Source organism: Puma concolor, chromosome B4 (assembly GCF_028749965.1).
Source record: "Puma concolor isolate L17-30 chromosome B4, mPumCon1.1.hap2, whole genome shotgun sequence".
Lineage (NCBI taxonomy): Eukaryota > Metazoa > Chordata > Mammalia > Carnivora > Felidae > Puma > Puma concolor.
The window spans coordinates 80,715,998-80,742,860 of record NC_141673.1 but is presented as its reverse complement, the minus strand read 5'-3'; the positions used below and the strand labels follow the sequence as shown (position 1 = coordinate 80,742,860).

Here is a 26,863-nt window from a genome sequence, read left to right as displayed (position 1 = left end):
TGCCTCCAAATGAGTAGACAATTTGCATTTTGTTGGTCAACTTAGAGAGCTTTGGTCTTGAAACATAACAATGAACATGATATTCCATCATTCTCAATTCTGCTGTTGTTGATTTACACAATAGGGAGGCACATAACTAACTAGTTCTTGTGTCTACCTAAGTCTCTCGTGAAAGACATTACCCTCTCCTGATTTCTTCTGTTGAAAATCATTCAAGTTGGAGTGATTTGCTTTTAAATGAAATAATTCTTGTTTAAACACTGGCAGTGTTTTTCACTGAGAAGACCCTATTTCAAGTTCCACTTTACTTTCCAAACACCTTTCTAGCAGGATAGGTCCTCTAAAATCATTATCCAAAAGTTGAAGTATCCATGAACAGCCAACACCACAGTCTGTCATTCGTTCTGGTATATTTTAGAGGGCTCTGAGTCTTTGCTGAAAAATTTCATCTTGTTGTGATATGAAATTCTGCCATCAGAACACATTTCACTGAACTCAACATTACATTCTCTCTCTGTATTTTAAACTGTAAATGCACCAGGCAGGGTGATATATCAACCAGCAGGGTAAAGTTGTAGAGAGGAGAGAATGAATTTTGTTTGACAGCAAACTAGAACCTCCTTGGTCCCTTCTTATAGGCCTCCCCTTGCTTTAAGATAGCACAGGGACAAAGGGCCTGGAGGCCCAGATGGAAAAATATCCTAAGGCTCCAGCAGTGAACAAATTACATCTTTGCTCTGGCTGAGGCCTTAGCCCCCAGGGCAGAGTCCAACATGGAAGACAGTGAGAAGCTGGTCATCAACAAAGAAGGCATAACATAGATGCAGTTCTGTAGGTGAGGACTGCAGGTGATTGTTTGAATACAATGCAGGCTTGGGACTTGAGAAGCAAAATGTAGGTGGCCTGGCCTCAGAAGTACATAAAGAACCATGTGGCAAGATCCTTAGATGACCCCTGCCCAAAGTTAACTCAGTATGGATTCAACAAAATGTTATTCATCCCTCATTTTTAAGAGTGACATAGTCACTCACCGACTCCCAAAGGCCTGGAATTAATCAAACATCAGAGAGAACAACAAAAAATTGTGTTTAAGTAATACCTGGTGATGGTCTGTAAAGCTTACCGTGGGGAGCCCTCCAGTGGCCATTGGAAAAATTGAACCTTGATCAGTTTGGCATGAGAAAGTCTCTTAGAAAAGATTCAATCAACATCACAGACTTTCCTATTAATTATCCCCAGTCATGTAACAGCATCTAAGACTAAGCTGAAAGAGATCTCAGAAGAGGAAAGAGAGTCTTGCTATCCTGAGGATATGGGTCACAGCCAGGAAAGAAAGTTGACATTGATATTGGCTGCTGAAGTTTGTTCTGGTTCGTCCACTTGCAAAGTGCATAGCTTTGGGTTCTTTATGCCCCTCTCTGCTCCATCAGCTCCCTGCATTGTTTCTTTCCTGTGGCCCTGTTGTGAAGATTCAGTGAAATCAGGACTCAATCACTAGCACACAGAAGGTATCCTAAGAATGCCAGTTCTGTCCACTTTTCCCAAGATTATAATTTATGGTTGTACCACTAACGTTGGACCTTACAGAACATAACTGTTTTCTTAGTTGTCTACTTCTTTGATTAAGAGATGTCTTCTCAGCTAGCTTGATGACTGGATCTTCACACTTCGTTGCATCCACTAAGTGGTGTCTATCTGGTACGTGGTGAGCACCAGGTGAATGTTGGTTATGTTTGTATATATAACAATATTACCTCAGAATCTACTGCATAAGGTACTTTTATTTGGATTGACCTGCATCCCCAGCAAAAAGAGGCACTCTCTTGCTCTCTTGCTCTCTTTTTTCATTGACCTAAAAACAAAATCTCATTTAAGGAATTTTGGGCTAAGATAATGATTCTTTCCAAGGAGCAGTGTGGACACTGAAGGATTAAAATTAACCTTCTGCTACAATGGATGAAATATTTCTATTCATCAAAAATCCCTTGCTTCAGAGACGAGAAGATGAAGATACTCTGAGAATGCCAATAAAGAGGAATATAGCATATAGAGCCAGCTCTGTAAAAGGTTGACAGAACAAGTAGAAGTAGTAAAAAGATAAGAAAGAAAGAAGGATGGAACAGCAGGACAGATAAGCTCAAAGTTCTGAGCATTATTGCCCACTCTCTGCATATTAGTATATTATGCCATAGACCTTGAGTGTGACTCTTTGGGTAAGTTTCAGGCCTGGCATAGAACTGAATAGGTTAGGGGCACCTGGGTGGCTCAGTCGGTTAAGTGTCTAGATTTCAACTCATGTCCTGATCTCGCAGTTCTTGAGTTCAAGCCCCATGTCAGTCTCTGTGCTAACAGCTCAGAGCCTGGAGCCTGTTTTGGATTCTGTGTCTCCCTCTCTCTCTGCCCCTCCCCCATTTGCACTCAGTCTCTCTCTCATAAATAAATAAACATTAAAAATTTAAAAAAAAGAACTGAATAGGTCAAAGTTCAGAAGGTGATATGATTAAAAAAAAAGAAGAAGGTACAATATGAATGAAAATGGCCATAAGTCTCTGGGATCAAGCATGTTTTCACATTATTATTTGTATGTGGCAGATCGTATTTTCTAAATATTGTCACAACAATATCTCCCATCTCATTTGTTCTTCTGCAATGTGACCTTGCTGTACCCATCAAGGGGTATAGTCTAATTACTCTTCCTTTGAATCTGGGTGACTTGTGGACACTTATAGTGATACATTATAACAGAAGTAACACAATAAACTTTCAAGGCCAGGTCACAGAAGACAATGCAGCTTCCATTTTGTTTGGTTAAACCTTGCACTTGGAACCCTAAACTTTCATATAAGAAAGCTGATTACACTCCCAGCTCCACCCTGAAGAGGCCACATATTGGTGCTCTGGTCAACTGCCAGTCCTGTAAGAGTGAGCCATCTTGGACATCCAGCCCAACTGAGCTTTTTTAAGATGACAGAAGCCCCAACCAACATATACCTGCATAAGTGATTCCAAATAAGAGCTTACCCAGATGAACCCTGTCTAAATTCCTAACCCACAAGTCATGAGCACAGTAAAATCATTGTTTTAAACTGCTAAATTCTGGGATATTTTTGTTATGCAGCAACAGTATCCAGAACAATATGTGAAGTGGGTGGCTGATCATTCCCATTTTAAAAATGAGAATGGCTTCAGATCATTAACATGCGCTAAGTACTGGGAATTGGTACAAAGAGACTTAAGATGTAAGCCCTGTATTAATGACCTCTCAGACTACTAGAGAAGATGACTTGTAACGAATATGGTATGTGGAGTCATGAATAATATGATCAAAGCACTACAGAGATGAGGAGAACAAGATTGTTTTAATTCGTATGATCAGAGAAGGATTCTTACAGGTGGTGACATTTGAGCTTGACTTTGAATGATATGATACGCCTTTTTTGAAGAAGAAATAATATAAACCAAGATCTAGAGATTGGGAGTAGGAAGTGTTTTTGTGATAGTGAAGTCTTCAAGCAACTGAACATTAGCCCTTTGGCTTCCCACTCCCTTTCTGATTATTGTTTACTGATATCTAAAGTTAAGTTACCTATCAGGAAACCATCTGAACAATTTCACCAGGAAGAGCAGTAAGACTTTGAAAATGCCCAGAACTACCAAGAGACACTCCTTACAACATCTCTAAAGTGAGATTTTTAGGGTTTTAAAAATAAATTGTGTGTGATATGTTAGAAAAAGTCTTTGCAGTTGTCCTTGGAACATTCAAAAGAGAGCTAAAAAATTCCCATTGCTCTACTCTGTTCAGTATTTTATACGCTAAGTGTTTATTTAAAAAGTAGCATAAGTCAACCTCGAACCAATGGCAAATATTCCTTATATTCCAAGACTTGATATCTGAGATATTCCAACTGTTTGTTGTTGTTTTAAGACCATGGTTTTAGGCGGCGGCGGAGCTGCGGCCGGCCGGGAGCCGGTGCGGGTCTCTTGGTAAGTGAAGAGCCGCGCATTGCTGAGCCTGCCACCCGCCGTGGAGCCATGGAGATCGGCGCCGAGATTAGCCACAAGATCCGGCGTGCCATTAAGGGGAAATTGCAAGAATTAGGAGTTTATGTTAGCTTCACGGTGTATTAGATAAACTTCGTTCTGTTACAACTGATCCCTCCAGTCTCAAGTCTTCTGATACCAACATCTTTGATAATAACATGTCTTCAAACAAGAGCAGTTTCGGTCGGGGAGCCGAGAGAAGGCCTGAAGCTGCAGTGCCACCCCTCGCAGTTGCTAGCACAAGACCTGAGAAAAGAGATTCCAGGGTTTCTACTAGTCCACAGGAGCAGAAAACCACTAATGTTAGACAGACTTATGATGATGGAGCTGCAACCGGATTAATGTCAACTGTGAAGCCTCTGAGGGAGCCAGCACCCTCTGAAGATGTGATTGATATTAAGCCAGAACCAGATGATCTCATTGATGAAGACCTCAATTTTGTGCAGGAGAATCCCTTATCTCAGAAAAAACCGACAGTGACACTTATGTATGGTTCTTCTCGCCCTTCTATTGAAATTTATCGACCACCTGCAAGTCGAAATGCAAATAGTGCTCATTTAAACAGGTTGCAATTTCAGCAGCAACAAAACAATATTCATGCTGCCAAGCAACCTGATATACAGAACAGCCGGGTATATGAAACAGGACGTTTGTGTGAACAGGAAGTGCTTAACAGCTTAGAAGGGACTTCTAGTCCCTTCTTCAGAAACAACTGAGAAAAAATGAGTACTGAGGAAGAAAACTTTCGGAAGAGAAAGTTGCCTGTGGTAAGTTCCATTGTTAAAGTAAAAAAAAATTCAATCATGATGGAGAAGAGGAGGAGGAAGATGATGATTGTGGGTCTCATACAGGAAGCATCTCCAACAGTGTGTCAGTGCCAGCAAAGCCTGAAAGGAGACCTTCACTTCCACCTTCTAAACAAGCTAACAAGAATCTAATTTTGAAGGCTATATCTGAAGCTCAAGAATCTGTAACAAAAACAACGAACTATTCTACAGTCTCACAGAAACAGACACTTCCAGTTGCTCCCAGAACTCGAACTTCTCAAGAAGAATTGCTGGCAGGAATGGTCCAGGGGCAAAGCAGGACCCCCAGGATAAGTCCTCCCATTAAAGAAGAGGAAACAAAAGGAGATAATATAGAAAAAAGTCAAGGAGCTCCACAGAGGCAGTTGTTATCCCGACTGCAAATCGACCCAGTAATGGCAGAAACTCTGCAGATCAGTCGAGATTACTATGACATGGAATCCATGGTCCATGCGGACACAAGATCATTTATTCTGAAGAAGCCAAAGCTGTCTGAGGAAATAGTAGTGGCACCAAACCAGGAGTCGGGGATGAAGACTGCAGATACCCTTCGGGTACTTTCAGGACACCTTATGCAGACACGAGATCTTGTACAACCAGATAAACCTGCAAGTCCCAAGCTTATAGTGACGCTGGATGGTGTCCCCAGCCCCCCAGGATACATGTCAGATCAAGAAGAGGACATGTGCTTTGAAGGAATGAAACGTGTAAACCAAACTGCAGCCGCGAGCAAGGGACTCAGAGGTCTCCTCCACCCACAGCAGTTGCAGTTGATGAGCAGGCAGCTTGATGACCCAAATGGTAGCTTTGCAAATGCTGAGATGAGTGAACTGAGTGTGGCCCAGAAACCAGAAAAACTTCTGGAGCGTTGCAAGTACTGGCCTGCTTGTAAAAATGGGGATGAGTGTGCTTACCATCATCCTGTTTCACCTTGCAAAGCCTTCCCCAATTGTAAATTTGCTGAGAAGTGTTTGTTTATCCAGATTGTAAATATGATACAAAATGTACTAAACCAGATTGTCCCTTCACTCATATGAGTAGAAGAATTCCAGTACTGCCTCTAAAACCAGTTACAACACCAGCACCATCTTCTAGTAGTCAGCTGTGCCGTTATTTCCCTGCTTGTAAGAAAATGGAATGTCCCTTCTATCATCCAAAATACTGCAGATTTAACACTCAGTGTCCCAGACCTGACTGCACATTTTATCATCCCACCATCACTGTACCGCCACGACATGCCTTGAAATGGATTCGACCTCAAACCAGTGAATGACACTCAGTGCCACTTGGGAGAAGATTGTGGAGTTTGAAAGTTTCCATCTACTGATGAAAGATACTCTGCAGAACTTGTCAAACCTTTGAAACTTGGAATATATATTGCTTTCATAATATGAAGTTTATTGCCTATCTGAAGTGTCTAATTTTTCTAGCTTGTAAGTTTATTAAGTGGTTTTAACATTGGGTGTTTTTTGTTGTTTGTTTTGACTGTGAAAAGACAGTTTAAAGGAAAAGCTAAATTCCATTAAAACATTTGAGGCTTGTTTGTAAAAAAAAAAAAAAAAGACCATGGTTTTAAAACTCAAGCCAATCTTTATTACGTATGTGACCTTTTAACTTTGAAAAATAAGTAATTCCTTCTCTTCCCTTTTTCCTTTGCCACCCTTGAAAATACCCCCTTTACTACTTATGAACTTACAGCCATATCCTAGATGTAAGGGTTTTATTTTTAGTATTGAAGGAAACATTATAAAATAAAACTGGAAAATGCATGAGAAATAAGCAAAGGCCATTAGTTTTTTAAAAACTATTTAAATGTCATGGCCTTTAATGCCTATATTATAATGAAAATTGTTTTTTTTTTAATTTTTTTTTTCAACGTTTATTTATTTTTGGGACAGAGAGAGACAGAGCATGAATGGGGGAGGGGCAGAGAGAGAGGGAGACACAGAATCGGAAACAGGCTCCAGGCTCTGAGCCATCAGCCCAGAGCCCAACGCGGGGCTCGAACTCACAGACCGCGAGATCGTGACCTGGCTGAAGTCGGACGCTTAACCGACTGCACCACCCAGGCGCCCCTGAAAATTGTTTTTTTATGCAGTGACAGAAATTTGGGGAAAAAACACATTTGGGAGGAAAAAAATCTAAACAAAGCTAATATGTCTCAGAACACAGTGACTAAGAGGCAAGGGTATCTGAGGGTCCATCAACTAGAGCTGTTCCAGTTTGGCAGCTACTAGCCATATATAATTATTTACATTTCAATAATTAAAGATAAATAAAATAAACAATTCAGTTCCTCTGTTACACTAGCCTCACTTCAAGTGCTCAATAGCCACCTGTAGCTAGTGACTACCATGTTAGATGGGCAAATATCAAACATTATATCATTGTGGAAAGTTCTATTGAACAGCACTGCTCCAGAGAGTTAGCCATTTTCTTTCATCGATATTCAGACAGAGTGTGGAAATGATTTGGAATGGAAAGGATCTAATAATTTTTGAATCACAAAGCACTACGTTTCTGCTGGAAGAGCACATTAACATCACAACAAAAAGCCTTATTTGTACACTAACTTTTGAAGAGGAGTTGATAAGTTTGAAATACGACTATAAAAATTTATTCATTTTGAAAATTTTCATCGATTTTTGGCTTGTAAGAATCCAAATAGGTGCTAAGTCAAGAAGCCAGTTTGAATTTTGAGGGCAGTTAGAAACTATAACTTTATAATATGTATGTTGAGTAAGATGAATATTTGTTCAGCTTCCCATATATCTACCCAGACACTAAGTGGAAAAAAAAATTGAAAAACAGATTTGTTTTTTTCTTTTTTTTTAATTTTTTTTTTCAACGTTTTTATTTATTTATGGGACAGACAGAGACAGAGCATGAACGGGGGAGGGGCAGAGAGAGAGGGGGACACAGAATCAGAAACAGGCTCCAGGCTCCGAGCCATCAGCCCAGAGCCCGACGCGGGGCTCGAACTCACAGACCGTGAGATCGTGACCTGGCTGAAGTCGGACGCTTAACCGACTGCGCCACCCAGGCGCCCCCAGATTTGTTTTTTTCTGAAATTAGTAGTAATATTCAATACATAGACCAAGTTATATGCTTTATTTTATATTTCAGCTTTCCTCAGCAATACATTTCATTTATTAATTTATTCATTTACTTATCAACAAATGTTTGACCATTATCTGTGAGTTTATATAATAAATTTTCTCTTCTCAAAAGATTTCAGCACATTCAAGAGACAGCAACCAGAATGGGGAAACCATGGCAAGTGGGAACAATGGAAAGAACTAGGAGTGTTTTCTCTTACAAAGAGAATTCTCAGAGAGCATACTGCTTTCTTAATACATGAAAAGGATTTTCCTGTGGAAAAGGCTTGAGACTAGTTCTGTGTAATCCTGGTGGAGAAGTGAAATCAGTGTGAGAAAGCTACAGAGAAACTGATTTGGAATCGATGTTAGTTCAAAACTAGCTAAAGACAGAATGGACTGCTTTAAAAGAAGTGAGTTAAAAGTCATTGATGACATTCAATCCAAGCTGGGTTTGTCAGGGATGTACTGCAAAGACTCCAAAGATCACAGGTATGATTTTACAAGGTCTTCTTTGAGGTCTTTTTCAACTCTGAACTTCTGTGATGCCAAGACTAATCTGCATCACAGAAGCCTTTTGAATCATAATAAGTTGTTTTTTGATGTTCATGGTTAATGATTTTTGCCTAAGGCTAATGTATGTAATAGGTAGTATTTGTAGAATCATCTATTTTTTGATGATATTCACTTTTATAATCTAGTCACTCTATTCATATATCAAATTCAATCAAAATATCTTCAAAAATATAAATGATAAGCACTAAACATATTGTATTGACTGCAATTTTAAATCAAGAAAATAGAATGAGTCACGTAACATTTGACAACTCTGGGAAGTTTACCACACTTGGTCAATTTTTTTAAAGTTGTCAGGTGACTAACAAAGTGATTAGTTAATAGCGGATAGAAGTTGGTCAGCAAGATGAAAGACCATGTCTAATTTGGGCAGAAGAAAACCTGCAATGTTATCTGAAATACTGATAATGCCACAAATTATTTACTTGGCATTGCACAGAATGCATATCTCTCCAACTTCTATATAACTACTGACTTTATTGAAATCTCTTTCAAAATGTTAATAATTATCTCCATTTGAAAAACTAAATCCAAAACCATTTCTCTTTTAAGTGGCAGACTGAACCAGATATCGAATTTAAAATTATGGGTAAATTTTGGAATATTTCAAGTTTTGTCAGAATCTGTGAAACCTTTTTTTTTTTTATGTTTACTTATTCATTTTGGGAGTGAGTGAGACGTGAGTTGGAGAGGGGCAGGGAGAGGGAGAGAGAGAATCCAGAGAATCCCAAGCAGTCCCCACACTGCCAGTGCAGAGCCCAATGCAGGCTCAATCCCACAAACTACGAGATCATGACCGGAACCAAGGTCACAAGTCAGGCGCTTAACCGACTAAGCCACCCAGATACTCCTAGAATCTGTGAAACTTTTTAAAAGTTATTTTGAAACAAACACACTGACAGAGGAGAGGAACATGTTAAGCAATCAAACTGAAGCAGAGACTTTCCATTTGACTTATGAGTATTATCAGAGTTCTGTCAGAGTTTCTTAATACCCTTGTCTGTGCAGTGTATTTACTTGGAGTGAGTTTCATTCAATGATATGAGCCATGAAAAAGAGTGTAATCTGTGCATTTTAATTATTTCATAACTGCTTAGTGTCATGTTAATAATGCTTATAATTACTTATTAATTAATACTGAAAATGGTCTTTGATATATTCATCAAAAAGAAAGTTTTAATTTTTTTCTTCTTATAAGTACTGGTAAAAGAGAAGTAAAATTAAATACATAAATATCTATCAAAGGAGGAGTTTGATTAAACGCACCCATGTTTTAAAAAGGAAGCTCCACAAAAATAGTACCCTATCTTAATTGAATAACACACATAAAAAAAATGCCACTAACAACTGTCTTCATTTAAATGATCAGTTTCATCTGAACTTTTATTTGTGTATGGATTTCTTGTCATTCATAGTTCAACAAATGCATCTCCATCTAACTAAAAGGCTTCCACAGAGTAAAAGAAACAATCAAAAAAATGAAAAGGTAATTTTGGGGATAGAAGAAAATATTTGCATATATCAAATAAGGGGTTAATATCCAAAATATATAAGGAATTGATGCAACTCAATAAGAATCAAAAAAAAAAATCTGATTTTAAAATGAGCCAGCATTACTAATCATTAGGGAAATGTAAATCAAAATCACAATAAGATATTACCCCATACCGGTGAAAATAGCTGCCGTCACAAAGATGAGAGATAAAAAGTGTTCGGGAGAATGTGAAGAAAAAGGAACCCTTGCACACTCTGTGGGAATGCAAATTGGTTCACTCACTATGGAAAACAATATGGAGTTTACTTTAAAAATTAACAATAGGACTACCATATGATCCAGAAATTCTACTTCTTGGTGTATATCCAAAGGAAATGAAAACAGCACATTGAAGAGATAAATGGACTTCTGTGTTTATTGCAGCATTATTCATAATAGCAAAGTAAAGGAAACAACTTAAGTGTTTGTCAATAGATGAATAAAGAAGATGTAACATGTTGTGACATGTTCTGACAACATGGATGGACCTTGAGGACAGAGAAAAACAAATATAATATGACATCACTAATACAAATGAATAAACAATTGATATATGCAGCAAAATGTATGCATCTGAAAGTAATCATGCTCATGAGGCATGCAAGATGGGGAAAGAATATGAATAAGGAATTGCAGTGGGGCCTATGAAACTTTTGATCATGGTAGATATTTTCATTATCTCTACTGTAGTGATTGTTTCACAGGTATATAACATATATTTAAAAACAAAATTGTAGCACCGTAGATATATACATTTATTTTATGTACATTGTACCTCAATAGAGCTTGGAGAAAATCTCACAAATACCAACCCCCACCTCCAGCTATTAACTCCAGCTATTTTGATTTAATCACTTTTCCAAAACTTTTTGAAGCGTTTATTCACTATTCTCTCATCTTGATTACCCTTTTCTTATGTTATTTAGGATTTAAACTTCTTCAAAGATCCAGCTCAAATTTTTTAGTTTTCGTAAACTTTACCTATGACAACTACACTAATTTGTTCTCATAAAGACTGAGCCTTATAAATTATTTTGTATATACACTGAATGCTTTTTGTTATATAGACTTTCCCTTTTTTTTTTTTACTTTTTTAAATTGAAGTATAGTCAACACACAATGTTATAGTGGTTTCAGGTGATGCTGAGTGCTTTTTAAACTGAACTGCTTCCTGGCAACAATATGGTTAAATCCCAAAGACATAACATTAAGCAAAGAAACTGTACACATAAGAGTGCATACTGCATCATTCAAAAGTTCAAGAAGAGGCAAAACAAATCTATGGCGATAGAGGTCAGAATGATGTTATATTTTGGGGTTACTGACTGGGCAAAGTAAAATGCTATGTCTGGGTTGCTGAAATGTGGGTGTAGTGCATATGTGTGCTTTGATATCATAAATGCACTTTTTCTTTATTACAGTTGTTTGTACAAGTGTCCAAATAAGAACCACATAACATGAGCCGTTATTTTGTCTTTTAAGTCTCTTCCACTGGATCACTGACCTCTAAATTTTGTACTGAAGAAACCAGACTGTCCTATGGGGTTCCCACAGTCCAGATTTTGCATTGCATCCCCATGATGTCAGTGAACATATTTCTTTTCCTCTGCCTGTCCTATAAATTGATTATTAGCTCTAGGTGCTCCATCAGATGCACTTTCAATTTCTTTGGCAACCTGGGTGGTGATATGTTCCTCCTTCAGGAGTTACATGAGTTCTGTTCTTCTTTGTTTTTTTGATTTTAGCAGCTATTGATGATCAATGACTAATTATTGGGGATGGCAAAATGATGACATTCTAACTCTATTATTCCTTCATTATTGAGAATATTATTGAATTTCAACGGGGAAAAATCACCTTTCTTTTTTCTTGGGTTTCCTTTCTTTTTTTTTTTTTTTTTTTTTTTTTTTTTTTTTTTTGAGAGAGAGAGAGAGAGAGAGAGCAGTGGAGGGAGAGAGAGAAATCCAAGTAGGCTCCATGCCCAGTGCGGAGCCCTATGTGAGACTCGATTCCATGACCCAGAGAGGATGAACTGAGCCAAAATCAAGAGTTGGATGTTCAACCAACTGAGCCACCCAAGTGCCCCTCTCCTGGTAAATATTCATATATATTTCCCATTCTGATTGCAATCATCCATGGATGGCTTGGATCAGAGTAGACAGGATTTGGTCAGATTCAGTATAATTGCAAAATAGCTAATATTTATTGAACTCTTGCCCTTTTGGGGGCTTAACTCAAAGAATATATATAGCAATAACTATGTGCCAGGCACTATTACCAGCACTAACTTATTTTCAGTTCCTTTAATTTAATTATCACAGTAATCCTACTGAGTCAGTATTTTTGCTGGATACAGATTTCCTTCCTTCTTACATACTATAAGGAGTCCAGCTCCTGGCCAAAATCCCATGCATGCTATTCAGGCCCAACCATAGGTGATTACAAAGACTTTACCTGGCCGACCTCACTGGGAAAAGTTGCTCTCTCCACACCAGAGTTGGTCAAAGAGTACCTCGCGTCTCTGGAAAGAAGGGCAGGCAAGGAAGACCCTGGGCCCCTCTGCTCTTAAGCATCTTTGTATTTCTAGTCGTGGCAACTGCGTTTAGAGACGTGTTTTTGTGGGGCCCTCAGCCTAGGCCTTCTTCAGGCATTTCTACTTGAGGCCTCCTTACCAAGGGGAGGAAAGACTTGAGGACACTTTTCCCCACTCTGAATCCGTCCTTGGCACGTTTCCTCTCCCAGCCTTCCTCTTGTCCTCCTCCCCCTCCTCCTCCCCCTCTTCGGCCCCTAGGTCCACAAAACTGCAGGAACTTTTTGTTCAGGGATCCCTCCTCAGTGAGACACCCCCCTCATCTGTGCTTATCCACCTACCTTGGATGGGTGCACTGTTCCATGGGGGGGAATGGAATAGGAAAGGGTCAGCACTTTTTCCAGTTTTATACTCTTGTTCTCACGATTGCCGTAAGCAATTAAAGGCTTGACCATGACTTTCATTTTGGTTGGTTTTTAATCAGCTACTCTGACCGCTAATGGTTCCCTTGGCTTTCTACAGCCTAGCTGAACTGGCACACTACTTTTTAACTGACCAAACTCAGAGGGATGAATCCCACTTTACAGATGAGTGTTGGAGACTCTCAGGGGTGACTTGCAAAAGGTCATTCAGCTAATGGTGATCAAAGCAGGATGTGAGCCCAGATCTGTGTGCCATGGCTTTGCTTAGAACACTTTTTTGTTTGTTTGCTTTCAAATTAATGTCATGAATGATTAGTGGCTCTTAAAAATATTTTAATTATTTCAACCAGATGTTTTAAAATAAAAAAAAAAAAGAAAAGATTAGATTTCGCAGATAGTAATGGTAACTACTGTTTTTTGGACACTTTAGTTTCTAATAGATTATTATGGACGATAATCAAAAACCTTTCAAGGTCACTGGCTTCGAAGGGTTTCTTTCATACAATTCACCCCTACAAAAGTCTAACTGGTCTCCTTGGGGATAATAACATACACTGCATTGGATTTCTGAGAGGGTTAAATAAGGCAATACATGAAAAGCCCCAACACAGTGCCTGACACCTGCAATCCCACAGGCACTGCTTGTATCACTGTGCTGAGCACCTCCTCTCTGTCTGTTTGCCTGCTCAGTACTCCAGCTCTTGTGCTCTGAACTCCAGCTCTTGTGCTCTGAACCTCCATCCTGTATGCTCTCTCTCGCTCTTTCACTCACTCTCTCAGAGGTCACTGGTGCTGTTTGCAAAGGATGGTCCCTGTCCCCTCTGGATTCTGAATCAGAGGAAAATAAAAGTATTGGTATCTGCTGAATTAAAGGCCACAGCTTGTACCCAAGACTGCAACAGGCTTTTAACTCCTTTGGCATGAATTGGATTTACCTACTCCTCAGACAGAGCCAATGGCAGCCTCAACTTCTCCTCACCAAGCTTGACCTAGAGGGTTTCCCTGTAGAAGAAAGGAGGATGCTGGCTGCCTGTGGGTCTGAAGAGGGAGCCAGGGAGACTCTTGGGAAGAATCAGTGGGGAGAGTGTGGTGGAAAACAACACAAAAGCTTCCCTCCCACAATCTCCATGAGAGCAGGAATTCCTATTATAATTCCCATGTTTCTTTGGGCTCCCATCATTTTTGTTCTGTAACCTACTATCCTTAAGCATACAAGCCTGCTGTTTATGACTGGTCCTCTAGGGGAGAGATCTCACAGTTTGTCAAGCAGTACTCCTTCCATCCTTCTTCCAGTGTGGTCTTCCTCCAAGTCCAAAGACTGTTCCTCTCTGGACTGTCTGGAGACCTGAGACATACAGTATTGACTCTGTTCTGAAGTGAATCAGACAAGGGCATAAATTAAGCCATCCACAAAGCCACTCTACACCAGAGGTCAAAAATCCTTGATCTTTCTCCTGTTGCAAATAATACCACATTCTCCATTTTATCTCAATAGAAGTTACATCATGAGTCCATATGACTACATAAATTACCCCTATTTACTATTATAAATTATAATAGTACAGTGCCAGCAATATTAAAATGTCTTCAAGGGGTGCCTGACTAGCCCAGTCAGTTAAGCATGTGACACTTGATTTCAGCTGAGGTCATGATCTCATGGTTCGTGAGATCTACAGGCTCTGAACTGATCATGGTGCAGAGCTTGCTTGGGATTCTCTCTCTCCCTCTCTCTCTGCCCATCCCTGTACACGTACACACATATATGCATGCTCTCTCTCTTTCTCAAGAATAAATGCACTTAAAAAAATTGAAACGTTCTTAAATTTGAGTATGAGCACCCTTCTAGTAGTAAATTTCTCAAAAAAATGAAAGTCAAAAGTTAAATTTCTTTCCTCCTCTTATATGTTAAGCACAAAAACTTTAAAAGCAAAAAAACAGCTTTTCCTTACACCGTTCAATCCCAGCCAGGATGAATTTATTTAAATATCTGGGTAGAATTGAGGTTCTTTACATAGCTACTGCCTGGGGTATTTCACCAAAATGGGTAATTTGTTCTGCATCTCTAAAGTTGAATTAATCAAATCCTCAAACCTTTTAAAGAAGTCTAAAGAACAAATCAGATATATGAAATTATTAAAGGGCCAGCTCTATGCTATGAAACTCTAAAAAGCTTAATAAATGCTTATTATAGCAAAACAATATTTTCCAAACCACACATAGTGCAACTTTTAACCACATGAGTTATGCCGGTCAAACATTGTAGTAGATACTTGTTGGACTCCTGAGGACACAGGCGTAATCAATCCATCTCAATTCATCAGTCTATAAGTAGGGAGTGGTGCTGCATATTTTCAACAATCATTACCATCTTTGCTTTGTCCAGATCTTACCCTAATGGGTAACGAGGCTACTTAAACTTTACAATTGTTTCCTATGTTTCATGTCAGTCCAATTCAATGACCTTTTTTCCCTAGCTTCATTAAGATATAATTGACAAATAAAACTCCAATCTAATGACTTTTTTAAAAAATCTTATTAAGATCTCAGTCTTATTTTGATACAAAATCTCCTTCTTCTATTCAATACCTATAAAGCTTTCCCTCCCCTCCATTCCAGGCTGTATTGAGCCACAGAATGTTTGTTTTAGAGTATAATTTTCTTTCATCCTCTTTGCCTTTCTTCTCTTTTCTTACCCTTATGAGGGATGGGCCATCTAGGGGCAGCCATTATTGTATATAATTGCCTGTTGAGGCAAGTTTACTCTCCTCTGATTTTTTTAAAAATTACTTTTTGTCATTGTTTCCGATTCTGTGTCTCCCTCTCTCTCTGCCCCTCCCCCATTCATGCTCTGTCTCTCTCTGTCCCAAAAATAAATAAACGTTGAAAAAAAAAATTTAAAAAAAAAGGGGCGCCTGGGTGGCACAGTCGGTTAAGCGTCCGACTTCAGCCAGGTCACGATCTCGCGGTCCGTGAGTTCGAGCCCCGTGTCAGGCTCTGGGCTGATGGCTCAGAGCCTGGAGCCTGTTTCCGATTCTGTGTCTCCCTCTCTCTCTGCCCCCCCCCCCCCCCGTTCATGCTCTGTCTCTCTCTGTCCCAAAAATAAATAAACGTTGAAAAAAAAAATTTTTAATAAAAAAAAAATTACTTTTTGTCTCATATATATTGTACATTTATCTATTTTTTAAGTTTGTTTGTTTGTTTGTTTATTTATTTATTTAGAGAGTGTGCAAATGTGTGAGTGAGCAGGGGAGGGGCAGAGAGACAGGGTGAGAGAAAGAATCCCAAGCAGGTTCCACACAGTCAGCATGGAGCCCAACTGGGGCTCAAACTCATGAACCATGAAATTATGACCTGAGCTGAAATCAAGAGTAGGCAGCTTAACTGACTGAGCCACCCAGGCACCCCTGTACATTTAACTATTCTCTGTCTCTCTCAATGAATGAAAAGCAGTCTTTGTCTGGTTTATTACTCTTACACTCTATCCCTTTGACAATAACAGCTCCTGACAAATAGTAGGTACTCAGTAAATATTTTGTAAGTGAAAGACTCCCTGCTCATCTAGCTCACCCGATGGATTCTATATGTATAGGTAGCTGAGGAATCCAGTCCCCCAAAGGTTTCTTGTCATGAGTAATCCTCTTGAAAGATATAATTGGAAGTTCTATCTGGCCACTGGATGGAGGTGTCTATATTCCTCTGTTTTGTGTGCCTTTACCCCTGTACTGTGACAATTCCTGGCAAGCCTGCAGAGTATTAATCCCTATCCTCTCTGTCCCTACATTGGGACCTGTGGACATAGGGTGGAGCCACCTTCCCCATGGAGGCTTGGGCAGGATGAGGGGGGATCTCCATCCTCTCTCCTTATGGGTCTTCTCTTTTGCTGTGGCACTTGCGCCGACTGCCATGTCCTTTTAGCAGTCAGCCTGCTAGAAAACATAAGGCTAGTCTTTGTTTCCTACAGACACCTGCCATCTTCACAAGAAGGGTTCTTGGGGGCTCCCTGGCACTCTACCCCATAGAACAGTTATTGTTTTCTGAATTATTCTCTCCTTAAGGTGATATCACCTCCACTGTCTCCAGCTTTTTTTTTTTTTTTTGTATAAACTAGAAGGAACAGAGTTTGTTATGCTGATTCTTTTAGAACTTCTCTAGGAGTTCGGTAACTCTGAGAGACCAGGAAAGGATTATGGTAAGTAATTCATAACTTTATAATACATTGGAGAAGGAAGGCAGACAAACAATATGACAGTAGAGATAAGTCAGCGTTTTTAGCTGTGGCAGTCAATCTGTACCAGTTTTGAAGAGCTCATGTGTGGCCACCACCCCCCCGCCCCCACCCTTGCTGCCCCTGGAGTTTCCCTAAGAATTCCAATGAGAAGCAGAAACCCAGGCCATGTTCTTATCCCCAAATCTTGCTTTTTCAGCATTTAATCATTAGACATCAAATAAACATTCCCTGTGGCCATCTGAAACTCCTTTTCTACCACATGTGACCTTCTGCAGCAGAACCAAAATTTCTATGAAGGTCTGTCTCTTAGCACAAGTTGTGAAACAAGATAAAAAAAGGGTGGGAGATTAAAAGAAAAAAAAATTACATCTTTACATCTTTATGCTCAGTACTCCAAAAGTAATGAACAGTAGGGGCACCTGGGTGGCTCAGTCAGTTAAGCCACCATCTTCGGCTCAGGTCATAATCTCACTGTCCGTGGGTTTGAGCCCTGTGCTGACAGCTCAGAGCCTGGAGCTTGCTTCAGAGTCTGTGTCTCCCTCCCTCTCTGCCCCTCCCCTGCTCGCATTCTATCCCTCTCTCAAAATAAATAGACATTAAAAAATTTTTTAAAAAGTAATGAACAGTAGAGGTCAGGGGTATCTGCTCTGGCTCTATGCCCTCCCAGTCCTGACAGAGACACCATAACGCAAGCACTACCTTTTTTGAGGTGAGCATGTTCTCCCTCTGCAAGGGTGTCTCTTCTCCCCAAATGATTTTGACATTGTCAAAAAATAAGCTCGTTCTCCAGAATCAAAAGAATCTTTTCTGACTGACGAGAAGAAACCTCAATCTCTTCCTGAGAATCTACTCACTCAGTTGAAGGCCCTAATGACCCCAGTCCCTAAACTGAATCCCTTTTCTTGCTAAACCCAGATAGGAATCCACACTTGAAGATACCAGACAAAAAATTGGGTTAATCCTCCAAATCTGGCAGTGCTTTTAAAAACCAATCACATGCCTGTAAACATCAGCCACAATATAAACTGCTGCAGCCCACAAATTTAAAGACTGGCAAGGCCTATGTTTAAAGCCATCCACACAAGCCACTCCAAGACACATTTTCTCTATATTCTACCCCGTTTTGTTGGTTTCTTGAGGTTTCCAGACTAATGTACCATGCATTGGGCTTGAGAGAATTAGATGCCTTGTGCTTCCAGATTCTGAACCAGTTAAGATAAAAAGATACAAAACATTTAGCCACCAATATAGCAATAATTGATTTAGTCAAAAATCATCAGTAGAAGATACACAAATATATCAGTTTGTTGTTTAATGGGATCAAACCATCAAAATAAAGATTGCATGTCAATTACAAAAGGAAAAATGCTTCCTTTATTGTGGCAAAATCACATAACCAATGATCAAAGTTAACATCTTGAATGGGACAAATGTGGTCAGCTGAGAAAGACTGATCACCTTTATAGTATTCCTGACAAAAATACAAAACCTAAATCTAAATCATGACAAAATAATCAGATAGCCCAAATTAAGAGGGCATTCGTAAAAAAACTAAATCGTATTCTTCAACAATGTCAGTGTCACAAAAGCCAAATAAAGGCTGAGGAACTATTCCAGATTTGAAGGATACTAAAGACAGAAACGCAATGTCAATCCTGGATTGGAACATGGATCAGGAAAAATAATTGCTGTAAATGACATTTATGGAGCAATTAGTAAAATTTGAATATGGACTGTGTATTAGGTAACAGTATTGTGTCAATAATTGAACTCAATAATAATAGTATTGTGATTATATAGGATAATATCTTTGTTCTCAGCATACACTTACTGAAGTATTTAGGAATGATGGTTCATGATATTGTCAACACTCTCAAATGGTTCTGAGAAGTAGTAATTATATTAATATGTACATATGTATACATAAAGTATGTGAGAAAATGATAAGAATTGCTAAATCTAGATGAAAAGTATTATGTGTATTGATTGCCTTATGCTTGCCACTTTTTATAGGTTAAAATTCTTCCTAATAAGACATTAAAAATAAATTCAAAGTGTATCAAAAGATTAAATAAAAAAATAGGTCTAAAAGTCAGATTAAAAATACAAGCTTTATGGAGTGCCTGGGTGGCTCAGTTGGTTAAGCCTCTGACTCTTGATTTCTGCTCAGGTCATAATTTCGAGGTTCATGAGATAGCATCCCACATCAGGATCTGTGCTAACAGTGCAGAGGCTGCTTGGGATTCTTTCTCTCCCTCTGTCTGTGCCTCTCTCCCGCTCACACTCTTCTCCATCTCAAAATAAATAAATAAACATAAAAAATTCAACTTTATTACTGGTAAAACTGGATTAGAGAACATGAAGGGTAAAGGAAAACAATATGCATCCTACTCCTTTCTGAAGTGGCTTACTTGAGAGAAAGCAGCTGGATTTCCCGAAGCTACCTCATCACCTTCTCCACCCCTGATAAAAGTATACTTTTCTAATGGCTTTAGGATGTATTGTGTTGTTTTTTTTTTTTTCTTAACTTCTAAACTTCAAATGTCACTTGAAACATACATACAATAGATTTTATTCCTAGAGTTCCTATTTGGCTTTGAAATTCTTTCTGTTCATTCTTGGTATTTGTGGTATACCCTTCATTGTAATAGTATACTTAATTGTAGTATATAAAATATGTTCTTACAGAGTTTTTCTGCAAGCTGCCTCTGCCAGTTCTAATATTGTCAGTCTTTTAGTATTTACGTGTTTTTGTATCCTGTTCTTGTTGACGAGTATTCGCCGGAATTGCTTGACTTACCATTTTTTGGCAATCGTGTTTCTGAACTATGTTTATTTCCATCTGTGAGAGTGCTGTCCTGAGCCAGTTCCGAGAAACTCTTCAAATTATTGTCAGCCGTATGATCCCCTGTATGGGGACAATCTCACAATTTTCAGTTATTTTGGCTCAGAGCAGGTATCTCAGACTCAGCTTCCCCTCTCTATGCTCTTTTGAGAATTGATAAGCCCTCGACTCTGATGCTATAGGAATCTGGCCAGCCGTAGGGAAATTCTCACTGTCTGCTGGCTCCGAGAGTGTCCACCATTCTGCTGCGGTAGCTCGATTTCGGCTGGTCCAGCTGTTGCTGCGAGCTTCTGGAACTCTGACTTCATTACATGCTGGTCAGGCTTCCCAATATTCTCACCTCAGCTCCCGGCCATAAATATCCAGGCCCTGTTCCCTAGAAAATCCAGGCTTGTTTTTGTTACTGGCTTTTTTTTTTTTTTAGGTGATTACTGACTTTAGTGATGTTCCTTCAAAGTGGTATATTTCCTTATGTGTTAAACTTGGATTATGAACTCATCTTCCCTGTTTTCTTCTCCTGCTGTGAGAGTCCTATAAGCCTTAGGTTGTGAAAATCTTCACTACGCTTTTGAATATTATTCTTCAAAAGACCCTCAAGATTTTAGCTTCTTCTGAGTAATTTTCCAAACTGGATTACTGATGGCTAGGAGAGACTTTGTTTCCTGTGCACATTTCCAGGTGGGTAACAAGCATTCTGTTGTTCCCTCTTGCTGGGTATGTAGGTGGAGTTATTCTAGGCCCTTTTTTTCCAGAAATATGTGAGACTGAAAGACTCGCAGCTCTATGCAGAAGCTTAGTTTCAGATTCCTCCTTGCATGGACTGAAGACCAAATCTTCTGTCCCGTATCTCATGTCTGGGGCTTGTGTCCTTTAAATTTTTTTTTTTCAACGTTTATTTATTTTTGGGACAGAGAGAGACAGAGCATGAATGGGGGAGGGGTAGAGAGAGAGGGAGACACAGAATCAGAAACAGGCTCCAGGCTCTGAGCCATCAGCCCAGAGCCTGACGCGGGGCTCGAACTCACAGACCGCGAGATCGTGACCTGGCTGAAGCCGGACGCTTAACCGACTGCGCCACCCAGGCGCCCCGGGGCTTGTGTCCTTTAATAATGCTGTGTTATCAGCTCCTGATTGTGCCTCTGCCTTGAATTTCCTCTGAGTTCTGACACCTGAGAAAATATGTCACTTTTTCTTAGAGTTATGTTTATCAATATATTAATAGCATGGGATGGGGAGAAGAAGTTGAAGCTTCCATGGTCTCTTTTATTTCTTTTTTTTTTTTTTTTTTAATTTTTTTTTTTTTTTAACGTTTATTTATTTTTTTGGGACAGAGAGAGACAGAGCATGAACGGGGGAGGGGCAGAGAGAGAGGGAGACACAGAATCGGAAACAGGCTCCAGGCTCTGAGCCATCAGCCCAGAGCCCGACGCGGGGCTCAAACTCACGGACCGCGAGATCGTGACCTGGCTGAAGTCGGACGCTCAACCGACTGCGCCACCCAGGCGCCCCAATGGTCTCTTTTATTTCAATCTGGCTGTTCTCATAATACTTTCTCTATAATACCACTTAACAACCTCCCTGACTGCCGTCAGTTGGACAGATACTTTGGTAGGATTTAGTCTACCTTCAGGTCCATGGGTAGGAGTAAATCAGTTAATAAAGTCCATAACCCCAGACAAGGTGATTGGTTTAGAGATGGTAACATTCACTCAGTACAAGTCAATGAGATGACAGAAGACATTTTCTGACATACTTGATAAAATCTGCCAAATTTTGAAAGATACAAGATGGTAGTGTGCCAACACTATTGACCACAATACATACTGCAGTTTTTATTTGATGATTTTACATTAAATTATATTTAATTATGTATAAAAGTCATTCAAAGTAATGTAATTGATTGATTACAAAAATGTCATATTTGTTTACTTTAGACAAATGGGGCATTTGTATAAATGACAGAATACCCTCTCCAGAGAGGCCCTACTGTTATCTCAAGATAAAAGATATTCTCCATTATATAACGCAGTTTAATTTTCTTCATACTATGTATCACTAGCTGAAGTTATTAGTTTATTTGATTACTTATTTTGTCTCTTCCATACAATTAATCTCCATGGAACAAATATCTTGTCTCTATCATTAACCACTAAATTCTCAGTGTCTAAAACAGTGTATGACACATAATATAGACTCAGTATTAGTTGAATAAACCCAGCCACAATTCAGGATATTCCTGCTTAGTCTCTTCCCAATCACTTGTTCATGCCCCAAAAGAAGAAAAGATCATCTTTGTTAATAACTCTTTCAGAAGTATAATGTTTCTTTCTTCCAAGAAGTCACCAAAAACAAACAAACAAACAAACAAAAAAACCCTCCTTATCTCATTGGCCTGTATCAGGATGTGTGACCACCCCTAAGCCAATTACATCAGCCAGAATCATGGTCCTCACTGACTGATTTAAGCCAAGCAAGACACATCCACATTACTAAAGGTAGGAAGAATCCACTGAAATCAATTTTCTAAGAATGTGAAAGAGGCAGTTCCCTGAAGAATATTCTGGTGCAGTTACCATGAAAAAAAAAGAGAGAGAGAGAGAGAGAGATACACTGGTATCTCCAACAACTATCCACTCAACCTTTAAGACAGGATCTTACACATGATAATTTTAGTCCAGGAAGGTCAAATGACTCATATATGTCATTAACAAAGATTTAACGTAGGAAAGGATTAACATTGAATTCCCAATGGGCTGAAATTGGAACAAAATTCCTAATTCCTCTGCTTATTATTTAATTATTATTTTAAGTATTTTATTTAATTTCTTGGTACACCATTCATTCACCAGCAAATATTTATTGATCATTTACTATGTGCAATACACATGTTATGTCAGGTCTTGAGGCTAGAGCAGTAAAGTGTACAAACAAGTTCCCTCTCCTAATGGGATTTATATTCCATCGTGAAAGACAAATGATAAGCTGATGAATAAGTGCATATCTAACATCATGTCAGGTAGCAATAAATGCTATGAAAAAAGTAAGGAAGAGTAAGTGGATAAAGAATGGGAAGGGGTGATACCTTATGAAATATGGTTAGAGAAAGCTCACCAAGAAGGTACAGTTGAGCAGCAACCTGTGTGAAATAAGAGCATGAGCTATGTAGGCGGAAGGAACAGCAAAGAGCAAAGGCCTTGTGGTAAAAGCATGCTCAGCTCGTTTGTGGAATAGGAAGGAGATAATGTGATATAAAACAAACACAGATTGTATACTCTTGGACAAATTAATTCACCTCTCCTAACTGTAGTGTCCTCTTTTGTTAGCAGAAGATAACTTACTTTGTCCTACAGATAAAAGGGACCATATATATAAAGTCTCTGACACACAGTACGTTTATGGCCAAAGACGATGCCTTTCTTTTAATGTCCTTCACCTTTCCCGTGGGTCCAGTCTTCTCTCCTGAGTCATCCTAGGACACTAACTAGCCATATGCTCAATTTGCCTCTATAAACCCTTTTGGTCTTAAGGCAGCTGCTGCTCTGAAGTGTTCTCTGTCCAAACCAAGTGGTTTTGTGATCCTTTTGTTCATGATCCTGTTACACTAACCACAATCCACAAAGGAGACTGAAACAAGCTACCTTCTTCACTCTGGTGGGTTTTTTTTTTAAAGCTAAGTGGGTTGTGTGGGTGTCTGATCATATGAGTCAAAGGTTCCAACCAGAATATAAATAAAATCCAGCTCTCGGTCAAAAGAAGCCAGTGTCAATTGGCGCAAACCAGACCATGCAATGTACCGTAAACCCTTGTAAACTATTAAAATCCATTCTCCATTGGCATTTCCAAATGTATCAGGATAATATTTTCTATTTGGTTTCTACGTTGCTAACTTTTTCTAAATAGTCATGTCTCACTCTATGCATAAAATTATACACATGCACACATACATACATGGCATATATGCATACTGTGTGAACGCATGTGAGATGTGTTTGTGCACATGTGCATGTAAATAAATAGTCTATGAATATTTATTTGCCTAGGCTTTTTATAGATCCCCTTACTGCACTGGTTTTTAATCTCAGCTCCACAAATTCTTTCAGAGCTATATGAAGAAAGATGTGGGGAGTGAAAACATAAGCACAGAGATGTGGGCCATACGTCATCACTCTGTCAACTGGAACTTGGGATCTTTACCTATTTCTCTTTTTTTAAAGTTTGCTTATTTATTTTGAGAGAGAGAGAGAGAGAGAGAACAAGTGGATGAGGCGCAGAGAGAGAGGGAGAGGGACAATCCCAAGCAGGCCCTGCATTGTCAGTGCAGAGCCTGACACAGGACTCAATCTCATGAACTGTGAAATCATGACCTGAGCTGAAATCAAGGGTCTGATGCTTCACCGACTGAGCCACCCAGGTGCCCCTTTTACCTATTTCATAGTAAGATTTCATTTGAATAAAGAGTCTTTCTAATAAAAAAAAATTGAAAATGTCTTAGGATACCAGAACAAAGCCAAAGTGAGATATAACTGGAGATATAATTAGGCAAATTATGTCTTATTATCAGGTGGTGAGGAGAAAAGGCTGTTAGATTTTCCTAACCTCCTTGTCAATGACAAGAAGTTATCATTTTGGGCTTCCCAATTACCATTATTTCTGATTTGCCACTTGTATTAGCAGGGAAATGGCTTTGCATTTAAGAGTATCTTTCATCCCGGGGTGCCTGGGTGGCTCAGTTGGTTAGGTGTCCGACTTCGGCTCGGGTCATGATCTCATGGTCCGTGAGTTCGAGCCCTGTGTCAGGCTCTGTGCTGACAACCCAGAGCCTGGAGCCTGCTTCAGATTCTGTATCTCCCTCTCTCTCTGCCCCTCCCCTGCTCACGCTCTGTCTCTCTCTGTCTCAAAAATAAATAAAAACATTTTAAAAAAATTTAAAAAAGAGTGTCTCTCATCCCATAAAATTATGGTAGTATTTCAAAGTTTCGGAGTCAAGATTATATAACAAATTTATGTAAACTAAGTGAATAAGATCTTATTAGCAGTCGATTTTTTGTTAAAATTCTGATTAGAGTTACATTTCCATAATGAAATTTATCTATATTTTCCTTTGTAAAACTATTAGAATCATCACTTTTTTAAATGAAGTTGAAAAAAATTATTTGGTGAGAAATATGCACTTACTTTCCTAATCAGCATTGTTCCAATGTTGGCCTCCTCAGAGCATCCTATTTAAAATAAAGAACTGGTCCATTTGATCTGGGTGCCATCCAGCTCAAAAATGCTATGGTCCTATGAAATGTCTCCTTGTGGAGTTTTCCACATCTCCCATGTTGTTTGTGCTGGAACACATCAACAGAGTGGAGAATTTCCAGCTCTTTTTACTGATTTGTTTTTGCATTTCCTCCCACCTAGATTCTGACAGAAGGGAGGGCAGTTAATTACCATTTTTTTTCCTAAAAAACAAAAAATCCTAGTCTTAAAAATGCTTTTTAGAAAGAATACATTCTTACTAGGAGTTTCCTGTTTTCTTACATTCAGTGTTCTCTACCTTAGGTGCCAATTTTTCAAAGCCATGGAAGAAATGAACTGTAAGAGATGGCTGAGATTCCCAGGTGGACCCAACCTGCTGGTGCTGATAATGATGAGTCTGCTTTGCCTCCATTTCTGGGAATATAGCCGACTGGTGAGTTGAATTGTGCAGCTTCATTATCTACCCTGCTCATATTCCTTCAAAAAGGATATGTACAATTTGGGATGTGTCTAGCATCCTGCATAGACTCCCTGAAAGACTAAAGCTCAGAGAGCTGTCTATTTTATGGGCTTTCAATACTCCTCCCTTGGTGTCTTCTACTAACATTCCATGTGCTTTGTCGTATTGACCAAAGACTTCCGTTCCCATTTTAAAGTCTTTCTCTCCATCCCAAGTCCTGCCACCATCTTGAATGATGTCATCACTCTGGAAGGGTCCATCCCAGAAATCATCAATTCCAATAATTTAACCATAATTTCCGTTCTTCCATTTTTCCTACCTACTTATTATCATTGCGCCTATGCTTTGATAGTACCTCTGTTTTTCATCATCTAATTTATTTCTGTTTATCCAGATGTTCCGTTTTCTTTTCTTTCTGTACCTAGTTAGATTGTATAAACCACCACTTCTATTAAATCCTTGCAATATCCTCAGTCATCTTGCTGCTTATTCATTTAATCACTGCCTGGCAAAACCTAAGCCCTGGGTGAATTCAGCTAGCTGCTTTCTTTTCAATGTCATAAGCCACCGAGACTGAGTATATCCACAATAGAACTCATCACCCTTTCACCAGCTCCAGCTACTGTGTGTCTTCCTCATGGTATCCTTATGCCCAGTACCACCATCTATTCAGTTGTCTCTCAGAAGGTAAAACATCACACTACATTTATCCACCTCTTCACCAACTCCATTTCCAATCTATCATCAGGCCTTGATGATTGAGTTCCAGCCCTTATTTCTTCATTCTCACTTCCACTCACTTAGTCCACTCTCTCTTGGTTTCCCAGACTTTGGAAAGAGCCTCCAAATTGGTCTTCCTGCATTCAGTTTTGGCCTTGTCCAATTTATTCTGTACACTGAAGCCAGAAATGATATTATTAAAACACAATTCTGATCAAGTTATTCTTCTAATTGAGACCTTCAGTAACTAACCATTGTTCTAAGAATAAAGGCCAAACTGAAATGGACCCAAGGTCTTTCAGTATCTGAACCTCTTTCTGCTGCCTTGTATCTAATCCCAAGGAAGTTCCTCCCATAGG

General features: G+C 39.2%; 1 pseudogene; it reads left to right on the top strand.

Moving 5' to 3' along the window:
- The first annotated feature begins 3,993 nt into the window (after positions 1-3,993).
- LOC147579245 (zinc finger CCCH domain-containing protein 14 pseudogene) lies at positions 3,994-6,254 on the top strand (annotated as a pseudogene).
- The last annotated feature ends 20,609 nt before the right edge of the window (positions 6,255-26,863 follow it).